This window comes from Adiantum capillus-veneris, chromosome 14 (assembly GCF_014529385.1).
Source record: "Adiantum capillus-veneris isolate H3 chromosome 14, ASM1452938v2, whole genome shotgun sequence".
Classification (NCBI taxonomy): Eukaryota; Viridiplantae; Streptophyta; class Polypodiopsida; order Polypodiales; family Pteridaceae; genus Adiantum; species Adiantum capillus-veneris.
In genome coordinates, this window is record NC_140944.1 from 7,082,774 (window position 1) to 7,092,588 (window position 9,815).

Sequence of the window (9,815 nt, forward strand, 5' to 3'; positions counted from 1 at the left end):
ATTGTATTGTACAATGTCTCTCTTGATGGGAGAAACCATAATACAAAGCCTTTTGGAGGGGGGACCGGCTCCATGCAAATCCGGTCCTCAACTGTTGTCAATAGCTTAATTTCTCTCTCTTTTGAAAGTATTGTCGATGCTATCTAACTAGGTGTTATGCTTTTTGTTGCTCTCTCCACCCAAGCACTCTTGTAATTCTCATTAGGAATCTATTCTAATGAAATGCCCACTATGTTCATGCTAATTTCCGCTACACATAAGTTATTAGGCCATTAAATGTTACAGAAGCTGCTCATGTAGTCAAAAGCTTCATCCGAACTACGCTTCACGAGTTGTATTTTTCAACTCCACTTTTGCTACAGCTATATGTACAGGTATAGGACACAGGTGCAAGTTGTTCAAAGACTATTTTGGGATGGTATATAGCTGTTTTATGGCTATTATGAGTTATTGAGATGGTCTTTATGGGTTGATTAGGAGCACTTTTCGGCATCGACATTGTCTCGGGTTTTTCAGGCATCCATCTCCTCACAGGTTCTTGCATACATACAGGATATCCAGGTTTCTTACAGGTTGCAGTGTTTAGCATCAGCACAGACTTCAGTGGGAGTATTTGTTGCGCAGATGCATTGTTTTGGTACTTTTGATAGTGCTTGAGCTCTTTTGAGAGCGGTTTTACTCCCCGCAGGGATTTGTTTACTGCTTGCACATTTTGTTTGGCGCCTGTTTGAGTGCGTATAATACACCTTGCAGTATTGTTGACAGTGGATGTACGTTGAGTTGCGGAAAATGTCATATGTACCTTTTGTGGAGCCGATCTGGCTTGTTTCTGGCAGTCTCGACCGTTTCTGAGGCTCGATTCGGAGGCCCTTTCTGAGATTGGGATGGTTTCTTGTCTGCGTAACCTTTTGTGAGGGTCGATAGCGTGAGGTTTTCTTGAGCTGGGGGATTCTCGAATGTTGAGATCCTTTTGGTGATACATGTTGCTGGAGTATCCCTTTTTCGTGGCCTCGCCATAGGACATGTATAGAGAGGGCTAGGTGTATTTGACACCCATGTTGGCAGTCTTGGGTCAGCTTTTGACTTTTTAATGCACAGTTAGTGGTTGATGCGCCTGTCTTATGCTCTGAGAGAATTACTTTTGATGCGTTACCGATCTCTTGTGACAGTTTTTGGATTGAGACTCTGTCAGTTTTTCTGAGAAAACTCTACCAAATTTTTCCCAGAATTACTAGTGTTTATCGCCATATTATCTTTAGCATGCAGCCATGTCATCTAGTGGTGAAAAGGATATTTACAATATCCAGAATTTTGATGGGACGAATTTTGCTATCTGGAAAGAGCAGATTCCAGATGTTCTTATACAAAAAGGCCAGCTGGATCCTATCATGGAGCGCCCAAAGGGCGAATATACAGATGTTGAGTGGGAGAAACTTGATGCTAAGGCCAAATCTACCCTCCGTTTGCATTTGGCCGAATCTGTGTACTTTATTATAGTTGGAGAAGGGATTGCTAGAGATGTATGGGATAATTGTATTCCAATTATGAGAACAAAAGTGCCACTAATAAGGTTTTCTTGATGAGGAAGCCGATTGACCTTCGTATGAAGGAAGAGGGCACTATTTCTACTCACATTAATGAGTTCAATATCATTTTCACTCAGTTGATCACTCAGGGTTTGGTCTTCGATGAGGAAATCAAATGTATCTTCTTGCTATGAAGTTTACCCTCGTCTGGGGATACGTTTTGTACTGCAATTAGCAACTCAGCACCTGGTACCGATCTAGTGTACAATGACGTCCTTGGGAGTCTGTTTACCGAGGAGATTCGCAAGAAATCTCTCGAATGCAAGAAGGATGGTGATGCATATGTTGCTAGTGATAGACAGAGGGGTTGCACTCAAACTCGTGCCAAAAGCAAGGAACGTGGGGGCTCACGTAGTAAGTCTTGAGGTTCTATGCGCAATGTCGAGTGCTATCACTGCCATAAAAAAGGGCATGTGAAGAAGGATTGCAGGAAATGGCAACAAAGTACGAAGGATAAACAATCCGGTGAAACTTCTAAGTTTGATGATTCAAACAAGGGCAAAGCAAAGTTAGAGGAGATCAATGTGCTAGAGTCTTCAAATGCTCCTATCATAGAGACTCTTCTAGCAGTTGTTATGCCACTTACCTCTAACGTATTGGTCTTCACAACAGATCTACCTGTCGATGCTCTTGTTACAGAAGATGCGCAGTATGCACATAATTGGATAGTAGATTTTGGTGCGAGTTTCCATGTGACACCACATAGAGAGTGGTTCTCTACTTATTCTCACTCTTGTGGCAAAGTGAGACTTGGTGATGCTTATAAACTAGACATTGACGGTGTCGAAAACGTCAAATTGCATCTAAGGAATGGCACGCACTTTACTTTATGCAATGTCAGACATGTGTCCAATTTGACTAAAAGCTTGAATTCTGTTGGTTAGCTTGATGATTTGGGCTACAACACCACATTTGGCAATGGTTCATGGATAGTACACAAAGGTAATCTTACTGTACTTAGAAGTCAGAAGCATGGTACATTGTATTCCATGTATGTGTCAGATGTTGGTCATGATTACATATCTATACACAAGCTGCTGTCTACTGAGTTGTGGCATTGCCGGTTAGGTCACATTAGCCAAAAAGGAATGAGAACTCTAACTCGTTTTGGCTACTTACCTGTCTTGTCTTACGTTGACTTCCCTGTTTGTGAGCACTGTATCTATGCCAAACACACTAGGTCTGTGCACTTACCATTGGGTCAAAAGCGAGCTGAACCTCTAGATTTAGTACATAGTGATGTTTGTGGTCCTATGTCAACCAAATCTCTAGGGGGGGGCAACTATTTTGTGACATTCATAGATGAATCTACTCAAAAGGTGTGGGCATATCCTTTGAAACATAAGGATCAAGCTTGCTCTTCCTGTGTTCCAGATCGTTTTAGCACTCGTTGAGAATTAGTCTCGCAAGAAACTCAAGAGGTTGCGGACTGACAACGGTGCAGAGTATGTCTCCAAGGAGTTTGACAATTTTTGTGCTAAAAGAGGGATTAAAAGGCAATTTACTGCACCATACACACTAGCTCAGAATGGAGTTGCTGAGCGCATCAATCGTACGATTTAGGAAAGAGTCACAACCATGCTTTCTAGAGCAAATCTCACACAAGGCTTTTGGGCAGAAGCCGTCTTGACTGCAATGCACATTATAAATGGTTCGCCTAGTACGCCATTAAATTATGAGATTCCAGAAGAGTTATGGTCTAAACATAAGCCCCACTATGACCATCTACGTGTTTTTGGTTGCGAAGCTTATGCTCACATGCCTAAAAAACTTCGACAGAAGTTAGAGCCAAAGTCACACAAATGTATTTTCATTGGATATGGTGTAGACGGAGAGATGGGATATTGTCTCTGGCACACGGAATCTCGTCGAGTCATCCGTAATTCAGATGTGATCTTCAAAGAGTCGAAGATGCATAAACAACCTATCAAGGAAATAGAGATTCGGAGAATCACTTTTGAGGATGTTGCCTCAGAGACAGTGAAATCAACTCAGCGGGCTAGTGATGTACCTTCCACTAGCAATGCTCCAGAGGGAGAGGATAGTAATGGTTAAGGAGTGAGACGGTCTACTAGAGTCTCTCGTCCACCTGCGCGTTTTGAGCCAGGTCTTGATTACATCATGTTGATCGATTGCGGTGAGCCAAGCTGATACCAAGAAGCCATGATGACGAATGATGTGGTGAAGTGGGAGCAGGCTATGGAATCTAAGAATAACTCGATTCTGGCTAATGACACTTGGGACTTGGTAGAACTGCCAAATGATGCGAAAGCTTTACCTTGCAAATAGGTTTACAAGAAGAAATTTACCTCAGGTGATCCAAATCCAAAGTACAAGGCTAGACTTGTAGCCAAAGGGTTCAAACAACAAAAGGGAGTCGATTTTGATGAAATCTTTTCGCCTGTGGGCAAGATGACAACACTTAGAACCGTACTTGGTCTTGTAGCGATTGAGGACATGGAACTTGTCCAAATGGATGTGAAGACATCATTTCTTCACGGGGATCTCGATGAGGATGTTTACATGCAGCAGCCTGAAGGGTTTGTTCAAGAGAATGCAACTCGTGAGGAGCTAGTATGTAAGCTCAAAAAGGCACTTTTGGCTTAAAGCAGGGTTCAGGCAGTGGTATCATAAATTTGATGCATGTATGAGGTCTCAAGGATATAAAATGAGCGAAGAGGATCACTACTTGTACATAAGAAAACTAGATGATGGCTCGATGATCATTCTAGTTTTGTATGTTGATGACATGCTTATCGCTGGGAAATCCATTGCGAAAATTGCCAACTTGAATAAAACACTTAGCAATAATTTTGCAATGAAAGATTTGGGGGATGCTACACACTTTCTTGGCATACGGATCAAAAGAGATCGCAAAAGTTGTATTCTTGAGTTATCTCAAGAAACATACATTGAGAAAGTTTTGCAGCGTTTCAATATGCAGGGGGGGAAAGCATTGAGTACCCCAATGCAGGCATTCTTGAAACTCAACAAGGAAGATGCAGCCAAATCTGATGCTGAGCGAGCTGAAATGGCTAAGGTACCATATTCTTTGGTAGTGGGCAGTCTCATGTATGCTATGGTGGCCACAAGACCAGACATTGCTTTTGCAGTGGGAGTGGTGAGCCGATATATGGCAAATCTTGGCAGCAAGCATTGGGAAGTAGTGAAGCACATTCTTTGGTATCTCAAAGGTACGGTCGGCAAGTGTTTACGCTTCAAGAACAGTGATGCATCCATCGTGGGTTATGCGGATGTAGACTATGCGGGTTGTGTCGACAATAGGAGATTGACATCTGGCTATGTCTTCATATTTGCTGGAGCAGCAGTATCTTGGAGGTCATGTCTTCAAGATTGTACGTCGTCTTCCACTATGGAAGCAGAGTACGTTGCATTGTCGGATGCAAGTAAAGAGGCTGTATGGTTATCTCGCTTAGTCAGAAATCTTGGCATTGATGAGACTCCAGGATATATTGTGATAGTCAGAGTGCTCTTGCATTGGCAAGGAATCCCGTGTTTCACTCCAAATCGAAACACATTGAATTTAGGTATCATCTCGTGAGAGATTTCTTGGCCAAAAAGCTCATTGATTTGGTCAAGGTACACACTGACGACAACCCAGCAGCAGATGCTTTGATGAAAGGCTTAGCTTTGGAGCGGTTTACACATTGCGGTGAGTTGATGGTATAGGTTGAAGCCACTAGATTGCTTCATGGTCGTACATACCAGGTCACTTGGGCTGCGTTGGCCTTCAAGTGGGAGTTTGTTGGGATTCAAGCCAACTGGCTGGACATCCCACTTACTACTAACCCATCTACTAACTTAACCATGTATACACTTATTCTTTAATACAACAAAATAAGGATCTGCACAACTAGATAATGTTGTTGTGCGCTCCACCCAAAGCAGGTTTCTTTCTCTCTCTCTCTCTCTCTCTCTCTCTCGCTCGCACTTGCACTCGCACACGCTTTTCGCGGCACCTTCATCACCAAGTTGACTTATGTATTAAATAGCTGAAAGATTCCCTCTTACGTATCCCCTAACTAAGGTCCTCACACTCGTCCCTTGTGTGCTGTGTGCTGAGACTAGGAAATGGCAGCAAAACTGCATACACATCGCCAAACGAAGCTGCATGCCATGTCCTTGTTGGCAACCAGCTCGACGCCATTTTGAGTATGCTTTTGGATGGGGGGTTTTGCTTGCCCAAATATGGTGGAGACATGTCCATCCCATATCAACCAATGAGAGCTTTGCTTTTGATGTGTGATGAAATGGTGATGTGTTATCAATTCTCTTCAAAAAGTCCGCCATGTTCTCGATAGGTGCCCGCTTAAAAATGGTTATGTGTAAACACCCTAAATTTTGAGTGGACTTTAGTGGAATTTGGAATCTCAGATTTTAGAGATTTGGATTTGACCTTACAATGGGAAGAGACTACGGTGTGGGCAAGCATGAGGACTAGAGCTCTCAACTCTGTGACTCACGAGCTTGAGTGTGCAATCTACCATGGTCGACAACGTGCAAGCAACGATGCACTTTGTAGACCATAGGACTCTACACGGCTCAAGTAACTGCTCTCTCTCTCTCTCTCTCTCTCTCGCTAACCATAGATCTCTTCCTTCCACAGGTCTCCCCTCGAGCGATGGGCAGCCCTGTTGGGGCCCGGGGGGGGGGGGGGGGGGGGAGGCGTAAGGCATAACTTTGCCCTTACTATCTCTCAAGCTTGGCGAGAGCTCCGCAGCGTGTCCAAAGCACGCTTTCCTGGTACCCTTGTGCACCCGACAGTAGGCACCGCTTGAACGCTTGCCTCGTTAACCATGTGCCCCCGACAACAGGTCTGGAACAGCTTGCTTGACAAGCAACTGCGTGAGTGAGCATATCCAACATGCGATACTAGTTCTACTAAGCAACATGCCCGAATATTCCGACATTGCCCTGTGCGCTTGACAGTAGGCTTGGAACAACTTGCTCCACAAGTAAGTGTGTGAGTGAGCGGTACTAGTTCTACTGATCTTCAGCCCCAAAAATCCTGACATTGCTTGCGCGCCTCAGTAGGTCTGACCTCAGGTGATTATACTGGAGCATCACTACGATGATCGAGTTGCATCAGTAGATGCCCATGCAATTAGTGGAACCCTTTCTGGAGTGAGGTTTGGTGCATTGCTGCTTTTCAATAGGGAGAGGACATCTTATCACGTTTTTGTACGAACAGCGAAATTGATATTTTGCATGCTTTAATAGTTGTGATAGCCCATTCTTGTAATCATTTCATCTGAATAAGGGTGCGGGTGGTGCCGATGATTCTCATTGCTCCACATTAGGTTTTAGCAAGGCTGAAGGAGAGGTGCGTCGACACCCTAAGAGTGGCTGCCAAGTCCTTTATCACACTCTTGCTTCCTATGTCTAGATTTAAATAGATTCAGGGGAAAATGATTATCATTGTGTTGTTAATACGGAGAATGGACAAGAGTTCAAGGAGCACTAGTGCTATGCCCATGGACGATTGGGATGCTCAGATGACTAGGCTGGTGCTGCTCAAGAGGTCTGAATGTTTGCAAATTGCGATCTTTTATTCTAAACTATAATGCAGGTGTTATTTTGTGGATAGGATATTCCCCTTCCATCCCCCTTCCATCAATGTACTTGACATTTGCCATGCAGACATACCTCTTTCCTTTCATGGAACTCCTTTGTTGTTTAAGTGTAAAGAAAATATTTCATGGAGAAGTTTCTCAGGTTTCAATTTGTTTGACACATATATTGTGTAGAAGCAAAAAATTGCTAATTGGGGATTGCCTAACCTCGCATTCTTTTGCATGGAGTTATTATTAATTTGGAGCCATTTGGGTAGGTCTACTTGTGTGATGCAGCCATGCGTCGTCACTTTTATAATTCAGATTGTGTGGTAGAGATGATTTCAAAAGACACGGACACCAGTGTGACAGAGCTGTTTTGGCAAAGTCCATCAAGGAAGGAAAGGGGTTTGCATGTCCCATGAAAAAATGCTGCAAATAAGGCAAAGGGGAAGTCAAAGAAGAATGGGATCTGCAGTTTGGTGTATATCATAGATACCTAGGATTTGGCATCGTAAATGTTTGCCTTTGTAAGTTCTATCTAAAGTGTTGCTATCACAGAGAAAGAGGCTTGGTTACTTGTTTCTATTGGTGACATTAGTGCTACTTGTATTTGATAGTCCCCTTCCTCTGATGATGAGGAGGAAAATGATGAGCCTCAGAGAGCTTGAGACAATCTTCTACCTAATCATTGGCTTTGTGATTCATTGGTAAGTGGTTCTTTTCATATGAAGTCGCTTTTTGCTGTGCTCTTTTCTTGCTATTGGTCTCTAGACTCTGGTTCTTTGTTAAACAAAAGTTATTTAGATCGTTTATTTAATTTCTCTTCAAGAGTTTCGTCTTTGGTCCTTCGGAATTTTAATAACCCAGCTTGATTGCAAGCTTTCCTTAAAGTGAATTGAAAACGCTTTTAGCAAAAGCTTCAAATTTTGACCTAAAAATCAGAAGACTTTTAAGTTTGCCTTTATTTTATAGTTCTATTACTCTATTACACATTGTTTGCAAAAGTTAGAATGAATAGAAACGTTTGAGTTTGGTACATGATATGTGTGTGTGTGTGTGTGTGTGTGAGAGAGAGAGAGAGAGAGAGAGAGAGAGAGAGAGATTTTAATAAGAAAGAGATACATTTAGAGAAAAAAAGGTAAGTTAATACCTTTTGTAATGTGTTTTGATTTAATAAGTTGAAGTTTTCCATGGTTGTTTATGAGCATACCATTATTTGTTATTTAGAGAACAATCCATTTCATATGTGTGCCTTAAATCCCATGTGGGAAGCCTACTGAGTAGGTGGCTAGTATCATTTGTTTTGAGACTGAGATTTGTATCTGTTTACTGGGGAAATGATGTCCGTCTTTTGACAAATTACAGTGAATCTATTGGTTTATTTTAATTTAGTATTCATTACATTTGTTGTTTTTCCTGGTTTGTTCTCTTAACATCTATTGCAAAATAAAACACACTAAAATCTACACTTTTGTTCATTTGCAGTTCAACATGTATTTTTGCAAAAGCATGTGCTTCTAAAATTGTTATGTTTACTAGTATACATAAAATAGTGGGCCATTTGCATACAAAATCCGTATGAGGGGGAATGGCTCATTGCGAGAACGTCTTTATCTTGTCCGTATGTAGAGGGTAGGTTAGCATGTAAGATATCGTACGTAGGGGGGTTTCTCTAATTTTGATGCACGCATGTGACATCCCCCCATTACTAATAGTGAATCCCCGGGGTTTGTGCTCAACTTAGCTTTACACTTGTCTCTACCAAGACTCGTCACATGGATGTTGAGGTCTCTTGCAATTGACCATAACTCATTGAAAATTCTCTACTTCTTTTTCTTTTTCTTATTCTCTCTCTCTCTCTCTCTCTCTCTCTCTCTCTCTCTCCCCCCTACACACACACACACACACACACACACACACACACACAACTTCTCTGCAAAAGAAATAGGTTTTGTGAAACTCCTCCTTCTGTCATAGAAGCAATGAGATTAGAATAAAAAAGAAGCATGTTGATCTATGGGCAGATGGTAGATTGTATCCCATAGACCCCATCACCAAATGTACCCTACCATTGTTCAAATGTTCTTCATATGAGATTTGTAGGAAATGGTATGAAAGGTCTATTAGGCTATACACAAAACCTTGGAGTAGAGACATTCTTAAGCTGGAAAACCATTTGCTACTACAATTCAAGGATTCTCTTGATCATGAGCTTCAAGAAGAGAGAGAGAGAGAGAGAGAGAGAGAGAGAGAGAGAGAGAGAGAGAGGAGCAAACTTGAGTATACACACCGAGTAGTGAAGGAGTACGAGCGGAAGTGCGACGCGAGAGAGAGTGCCAGAAGAAGAGCACGACGATATGGTGAACTCGCTCTACTGTAATGTGTAGAGCATAGTGAGTTCTTATTAGGTTTTAACAAAAGAATATGTGTACATACCTGGCGGCCTGCCCACTTACCTGGGCGACCACATTCGGATTTATACCCCAACAACCTCCCACTTAAAGTCCAATGTGGTACTTTAAGTGTGAGAGAAGCTACTATACAAGCTAATATACAAGAGATGTACTACCCTACACCTAACTGCTTGCGAAAATGCGCAAAGCTCTCTGAGGGAAGTCCTTTTGTAAGTAGATCAGCAGGATTTTCTGTGGTG

The 9,815-nt window shown here is 42.3% G+C and overlaps 1 long non-coding RNA gene across 1 annotated transcript; it reads left to right on the forward strand.

The window, feature by feature from the left end:
- Positions 1-5,997: 5,997 nt before the first annotated feature.
- Positions 5,998-7,866, forward strand: LOC147441847 (uncharacterized). Its single transcript, XR_015190274.1, has 2 exons — positions 5,998-6,153; positions 7,438-7,866. It is a non-coding gene; the product is annotated as an uncharacterized LOC147441847 (long non-coding RNA).
- Positions 7,867-9,815: the final 1,949 nt, after the last annotated feature.